The sequence below is a fragment of the Hippocampus bargibanti genome, linkage group LG20, assembly GCF_051943395.1.
Source record: "Hippocampus bargibanti isolate YZ-2025 linkage group LG20, ASM5194339v1, whole genome shotgun sequence".
NCBI lineage: Eukaryota > Metazoa > Chordata > Actinopteri > Syngnathiformes > Syngnathidae > Hippocampus > Hippocampus bargibanti.
Genome location: NC_142753.1, coordinates 11,766 through 19,672, shown reverse-complemented (window position 1 = coordinate 19,672; position 7,907 = coordinate 11,766). Strand labels below are relative to the sequence as shown.

Sequence of the window (7,907 nt, the reverse complement as noted above, 5' to 3'; positions counted from 1 at the left end):
ATATAGCATTCGATCTTTCAACAGTAGCCCAAATGGAACTGTATAGTGTTACTTCGCAATTTTTTGATGATGATACTAGTGCAGCGTGTTCTACCGGAAACAAATTCCTTGTGTTCTGCATACTTGGCAATAAAGATGATTCTGATTCTGATGTCACAGCCTTATGCCAACAATGTGGCACACTAGCATCGTGAGCATCCAGCATATTTCGTTCAGATAATCATGAAACTATGGTGACATAGATTGGGCTCATAAATCGTATTTTCGAGACTGTTGTCACCACATTCACCATGGTTCATGGGCCAGTGCAGCCAGCATTACTCCGATTTTTTTTTTTTTTTTTTTTTTTTTTTTTTTTTTTTTTTTTTTTTTTTTTTTTTTTTTTTTTTTTTTTTTTCCCCCCCCCGGCCCGGTAGTCGAATGGTTAGCACACCGGCTTCACAGTGCAGAGGTCGCCGGTTCGCGTCCCGGTCCGGCCTCCCTGTGTGGAGTTTGCATGTTCTCCCCGGACCCGCGTGGTTTTCTCCGGGTCCTCCGGTTTCCTCCCACACTCCAAAAACATGCTTGGCAGGCAGATTGACCACTCCAAATTGTCCCTAGGTGTGAGTGTGAGAGTGACTGTTGTATGTCTTTGTGTGCCCTGCGATTGGCTGGCGACCAAATGAGGGTGTCCCCCGCCTCGTGCCCGGAGACCGCTGAGATAGGCTCCAGCAACCCCCGCGACCCTAATGAGGAATAAGCGGTACAGAAAATGAGATGAGAATTAAATTGATACATACAGCTAATACTGCAGCCCCAACTCTATTGTAAACGCAAAAACACATGTGCAGCGATGCATTTGGGCCGTCCCATTTACGCATTTTGACAGCCGCTGGAGCAACTTTGTAACTCCACTGCTCCAGCACCGGTGCGCGTCTATTACGATTGGCCCATATTACTACGTGATCTCCGCCTCATATGACATACTTCTTTTAAAATAGCTAAAGAAACAAATGTCGTTAAACAGCAATTGAAAACTGTTCGTTTTGCATGAGAGGTTTTAACTTTCGTCGTGATTCGCTGGCGATTACTGAGATAATATAATCGAATAATCATTTACCTATGATACATTGCAGTATTTACATCGAACGACATCGACAGAAATGGTTGCATTATGGAGCGAGCGAACAGGAGTAAAACCCTAAAAGATATTAAACGCAAACATATTTTCATTTTTTTAAGAAGCAACAGAGTGACAATTTGCCTCAGCAAACTGCTGTTAACGATTGGAATTTAGCGGATAAGGGACATTATTTCAGAGCTGTTGCAGCACATTTGAAATCTTCCAAGCAAAGACAATTAAGTAGATATTAATGAGAAGTATTGTGCTAAGTCTGTTCTCTTTGTCATCTCTGTACCGTAGCATATCACAATAGCACAGCATTTATTGTATAGTAAGTTAAGAAAATAGAAATAGTTTATTTTATGTATGAATAACTTCTTTGACTTGAATTAACATTGTTTGTATATTAGAAATATAGATTTTAGACAAATGTTTTTTTTTATTTGCAATTTAGAAATATCATGCTCCAATGAATGTATTTTGGTTTATTCCAATCAGTTTTGTATACTTGGGCAATCTAGTTAAATCTGGCCCATCCATCTTAGACTTTGGCCCCCTTTTCATACACAACCCTTTTTTAATTTCCCAGATGCATCATTGCGTGTGTTCAAAATATACAGATTGATCCAAACAGCCAGAGACAGGAATAAAAGTGGCAACAATTGTAATCTCAGAATTTGAAAATGTTTCAAGGCTATTTATTGGAATTCTTGTCAGAAATAAGGACAGTGATCATTTAGTTCTTTGCATTGAATAGAGCAGATCAAGCCATTAACCAATATTGGCGGTTATGGCAAAAAAAATGCAACAGTATTTCCGAAAGTGCCACAAATGACAATCAATAAATAAAAAGAAACAACATGATTAACATCTCAAAATATAATTTTTGTTTTTGCAGGATCAAAGTCGTTGGATGAGATATGAGATTGAGAGATCTGAGAAGAATCAACCAAGGTATAAGGACCGAATTTGACTGAACACAACGTTCGCTGAGCTATAGTCTGCCACAAATGAAATGAAGTTAAACTTGACTTTATCGACACAGTTTAAAAAAAAAACTTACTTACAGTGTCAAATCCTTAGACTTCAGCCACCGGCATTTTGTGACACATAATATCTGAAGAGAGTAACCCATTTATGCTGTAACCAAACATTCTTTCATTGGCAGTTGATTTGATGTTTTTTTTTTGTTTGTTTTTCAGATAAATCACAAAGAGAGCTCCAATGATGACAACAGCCATGACCACACTTCTAGTGATGTTGGTCATAGTGTAAGTGTCCCTTAGCTCCAGACGCCGGTCAGTATCATCATAAGAATTGTATTGGATTTGTATTGGATTTGCCTTTATTAGTCTCGCAGTGGAGAAATTTACATTTCACAGCAGCAAAGTTATGAAAGAAATGAAAGTAGAAAAGCAAAACACAGGAGCTGCTGGAAAGGCAGCCACTCTCGCGGCGCCGTCTTGAAGTCAAAAGAACAAAAAAAAAACAAGTAACAAATAACATGACAACACAAAGACACAGAGAGACATTCATTCTTAAGCACTTAAAATAAGAATCTATCGTGCTTAATCTATTGGAAATTCCCCCATTTGGGACTATTAAAGGCTTTCTGATTCTGATTCTATTAATCATAGATATGGGGAAAAACATATTTTTTGAAAACCTGGATTTAACATTTCTTGGTATGTTTTGAATAGCTATTAGATTCTTATTCACTCTCATATTATTATGAGAATAATAAAGGATACCATGAAATCACTGGATGGTATCATACATACATACATACAGTGAGAGGGGGAAAATATTTTTCAAGAGTAAAGCAACACTTCGATAGGCTGCATCGTTTATAGTCCAACTAGCATCTCTTCAAAACAATTGTCTTCCTATTACAATGTCTAATATGAGAATGAGCATGCTGAAGTTCAAAATTTGCACCTGAGAGATCTTTTGAAATTGTATATTTCAATGTTTCAACAGTTCTATGGCAATTCGCAAAAGTGCGTAACAAAAGGAGTCCAAGTTGGCGCCCAAGTAGGCAGCCTTCAGCAAGTGCTCTGAGGAGCCTTGCTTTTTTTTGTTGCTTTTGTCTTGTTTTTGTGTTTTCTTTTGTCACTTTGTGTTGTTGTCCGTCGTGAGGAACGGATCCGGATTGTTTTTCAGCATTTTTGACCATGACATTCATCAAGGAGGAGACTGTGCTGAGCGGTTGCGCCTTTTCGGCAGCATGGATATGCCAGTACTGTTTTTGAAAGGGAGGAATGTCGGTGCCATTCGACTGTGATCGCTGGACAGCTCTGGGGCCATTGTGTTTTTTTGCGCCTGTAATGGGCAGCATCTTCACAGCCCCGCTTTGTTCAGTGGAAGGTCGGTGCTGTTGGACAGTCTGCGGCTGGATGGATACATGGCTTGAGGAGCCCGCGATAAGAAAGGAGTGTCAGCGCAGAGCGTCGATGCGTGTATATGGAACTGTCGCGGGATGGAATTGAAGCTGATTTATGTGGGACAGGAGATGTGAGACCATCTCTTTTCGTCAATGGATGCTACAGCTGCGTGTTTGCTTTCAACATTTAGCTTGTAGTCGACGTGCACATTCCACCATTATGTCCCTGATCCACTGCTTTATGTAACAAAGAGGGTACAGAAAGTGCTTAAGAATGAATGTCTCTCTGTGTCTTTGTGTTGTCATGTTATTTGTTATTTAGTTTTTTTTTGTTCTTTTGACTTCAATACGGCACCGCGAGATTGGCTGCCTTTCCAGCAGCTCCTGTGTTTTGCTTTTCTACTTTCATTTCTTTCATAACTTTGCTGCTGTGAAATGTAAATTTCTCCACTGCGAGACTAATAAAGGCAAATCCAAATAAACTGCCGTGTGTGTGCATATATACCGTATTTTTTTGATTATACGTCGCTCCGGATTATAGGTCGCCCCAGCCAAAAAATGCATAATTAAGAAGAAAAAAACATATAGGTCGCACTGGAGGATAAGTCACATTTTTGGGGAAAATTTGTGTAATACAAAAAGCATATAAGTCGCTCCGATTTATAAGCCGCACCCCCCGACCAAACTATGAAAAAAAACTTAGAATCCGAGTTAACAATACATCTGCTGATGTACAAACTTGGACACATCATCAGTGTTGATTCCTAGGATCACTGGGTGTTTCGGGTCTTTCAACAGACACCCTCCTCCAGGCGACCCGACTGGGGGTTTGCAAGGCCCCGGCCTGTGTCCAAGTGGCATGCTACTGCTCCACTGCCCCCACGGCTCTCCCCTCCTGAACCAGAGCCATCTGGTGGCTCTTTCTGCTGCCTCCACGTTGTTGCCTATGGCTCTTCTTCGGTTTGCACCTGTTATGTCCAGTGTGCCATAGGCTTTGCTCAGGGAGTGGCTGGCAAATCCCCGACTGCCCACCTCCACCGGCATACACCTCAACCTCCACCCGTTCCTCCGACATTCCTCCACCAACTGCTGGTACTTCTCCCTCTTCCTTTCCTGAGCCTCCTCCATCCTCTCCTCCCAGGGAACCGTCAGCTCCAGCAAGAAGAGTTGCTTTGTGGCCTCAGAGACTAGGATGATGTCAGGTCTCAACCTGGTCTGGGTGATGTGTGCTGGAAACTTCAGTTGCCTTTCCAGGTCAACTGTCATCACCCAGTCTCGGGCCGTGGAGAGCAAACCAGTAGAGCAGTTGCTTGCTGTATTCAACCTTTGTCCTTCTTTGACAAAGTGAATGGTCTTCGCAGTGGCTTGGGTGTAACGGCTTGCCGCAATCCCCTTGCTGATTGCTTCAGCGATGGATTTGAGGACCTGCTCGTGCCTCCGCCGATACCGACCCTCGCCCAGGGCCTTGGGGCAGTTGCTCAGGATGTGTTCCAGAGTCCCAATCTTGGAACACAGGGGCATGCTGGTGTTTCTGTGGTGCCCCAAGTGCACAGATTAGATGGGCTTGGAAGGACATCGTACACCCCCTGAATCAAGAACTTGATCCTCTATGAGTTCCATGACCAGATGTCCTTCCAGGTGACGCGGCGCTCCATCGCCTGCTCCCACTTCATCCAGGCACCCTGCTGCCGCATGGCCACTGCTCTGCTGGTTCGCTCTTCCTCGACTGCAGCTCGGACCTCCTCCTGCACCAGCCTCTGCCTCTCCCTCGCGCTGGCAGAGTCATAGCGGGTCGCTGTTCGGCTCCCCAGTCCAGCTCTACCTTGCGCCACTGCTCCAACAATGGTCCTGTGCCTCAGTCGAGTTTCTGCACGCTCAACTGCCTCGGCTGCCCTCCATTTCCTCCCTGTCCTCACAACGATCCCTGCCCCGGACACTTTGGCATCTCTAGATCCAGAGTACTGCAGATGTTCCCGTTTCCGTGCTACGATGAATTCCTCCCTGACTGAGCTGAAGGGGAGCCTGAGCTTGTTGGTTTTCCCGTACAGCCCAATGCTACTTAGGCTGCGGGGCAGTCCCAGCCATCTGCGCAGATAGCTGATCACTGTTTGCTCAAAACCTTCCACCACGGTAATGGGGACCTCATAGATTAGCAGCGGCCAGAGGATTCTTGGGAGGATCCCATGCTGGTAGACCCAGGCCTTGAATCTTCCCGGGAGCCCAGACTTGTCCACTGTTTTTAACCAGCCCTCCAGTTCAGCGCTGGTTGCTTTGATGGACTCGCTGTCGCTCAGGCTGCAGTTGAAGACCTTGCCAAGGCTCTTCACTGGCTTCTCAGACACTGAGGGGATCTGGTGTTGTCCCACCCTGAAACGAAACTTGTCTGTGACTTTCCTCACCAGTGCAACCTCCACCAGTTTGTGGGGTATGGAGCCATAGGCATTGGTGAGGTCCAGCCATAATACTGCCAGGTCACCTCTACTTTCTCTTGCCTCTCTGATGAGCTGGGTTACCACGCCTGTGTGCTCCAGGCAACCAGGAACGCCCGGTACTCCTCCCTTCTGCACTGACGTGTCGATGTACTTGTTGCTCAAGAGGAAGTTGGAGTGTCTTCTGGATACAATGCTGAAGAAGATCTTGCTCTCCACACTCAGCAGGGAGATGACACGAAACTGGTCGATGTTCTCAGACCTCTCGTCTTATATATATATATATATATATACACTCCCTCCGCATACCTCCATGGCTGGGGGATCTTTCCTCCAGATCACCTTCAGGGCCCTCCAAAGCCGATGTAAGAGCTTTGGGCAGTTTTCATATACCTTGTACGGTACTCCGCTTGGGCCTGGTGCTGAGCTCGACCTTGCTCTCCGCACCACTTCCACCACTTCACTTAGGCAAGGCTCCTTGAGGTTGAAGTCTGATGTAGGCTCTGGTGGTGTTGTCAGTGCATCGCATGGACCTAGCGGTTGTTCTCTGCTAGGGTCGCTGTACGTGGCCTTGAGGTGGTTGTTGATGGCCTCCTTAGAGCAGGTAAGGTGACCAGCCCTCTTCTGACCAAGAAGCTGCCTGGTCAACTTGAAGGGATTGGCCAGAAAAGCTGTTCTCTTTCTGGCTCTCTCTTTCCGCCTTCTCCTGTGGAACTCTGCCCTCCTCGAGGTCAAGAGTTGTTTCCTGAGGATTGCTCTCAGGTCCGCTAGGCCAGCTCTCTCAACTTCCCCTGCGATCTTATACTGCCTCTTTAACAGCTTCAACTCTTCCCTCAGGCTATGGATTTTCCTTGCTCTATGGCATGGAGCATAGGCCGTTGGCGTGGGCTTTGGTGCCTCTGTTCCAAATCGCTCAGCCGCGATGTTCACTATGAGGGTGGTCATAGTTCTCAGCCGCTGGTCCACATCCCCCTTGGATGTCGCTTCCAGAACCTTGTCCACGTCCTCATCAAACTGCTTCCAATCAGTTCTCTTCGAGGATTGAGGCCACTGGATCCTTAATTGGCCGAAGGCGCACCGCCAGGTGGTACTGTTGAAGCTTGCTGGCTTTGAAGGCTTTGTGGGTTGTTGGGAGGTGATGCAGTCTCTTGGGGGCTTGGGGTGGCATGCGAACTGTTGGCAGCGGGTTTGATGACACTTGGAGGCTTCGGGCACTGTGGGTTGCCTCTGGGCCTGGCTCCTCCTCCGCCTGACCAGAAGTAACTTCTGTGCGTTGTGTCGTCACTGCCGCCATAACCAGGTGGCTGGCATAGTCTACCGAAACATCTGTGCGGAGTATGGACTGGAAACCCCAAGGTCAAAATGGGAAACACCTCCCAAGGTGGTGGAGAATGACCGAGCAAAGATCCTGTGGGACTTCCAGATACAGACCGACAAGATGGTACAGGACAGCGTGAGGCGATCTCTCAGAGGGACCAACGCACGAAAAGCCCCGGGTCCCGACGGCATTCCTGGCCGTGTTCTGAGAGACTGCGCTGTGGAGCTCACAGATGTCTTCACGGACATCTTCAACACCTCTCTGAGCCAGGCTGTTGTGCCCACGTGCCTCAAAGCCACCACCATTATCCCGGTCCCGAAGAAGTCGTCCCCCACCTGCCACAATGACTACCGCCCGGTCGCACTCACTCCCATCCTCATGAAGTGCTTCGAGCGGCTAGTTATGAACCACATCAAGGCTGCCCTCCCCCCCACCCATGACCCCTTCCAATTTGCATATCGGCCCAACCGCTCGACCGATGATGCCATCTCCACTGCTCTCCACACAGCGCTCACCCACCTGGAGACCAGAGACTCCTACGTCAGAATGCTGTTCATCGACTTCAGCTCAGCATTCAACACAATCATCCCCCAACAGCTCACCAATAAACTGAGCAAACTGGGCATCAGCACCTCCCTGTGCAACTGGCTGCTGGACTTCCTGACGGGGAGACCA

General features: G+C 46.9%; 1 pseudogene; it reads right to left on the bottom strand.

Moving 5' to 3' along the window:
- Positions 1-3,972: 3,972 nt before the first annotated feature.
- LOC148882550 (uncharacterized) lies at positions 3,973-7,167 on the bottom strand (annotated as a pseudogene).
- Between the last annotated feature and the right edge of the window lie 740 nt (positions 7,168-7,907).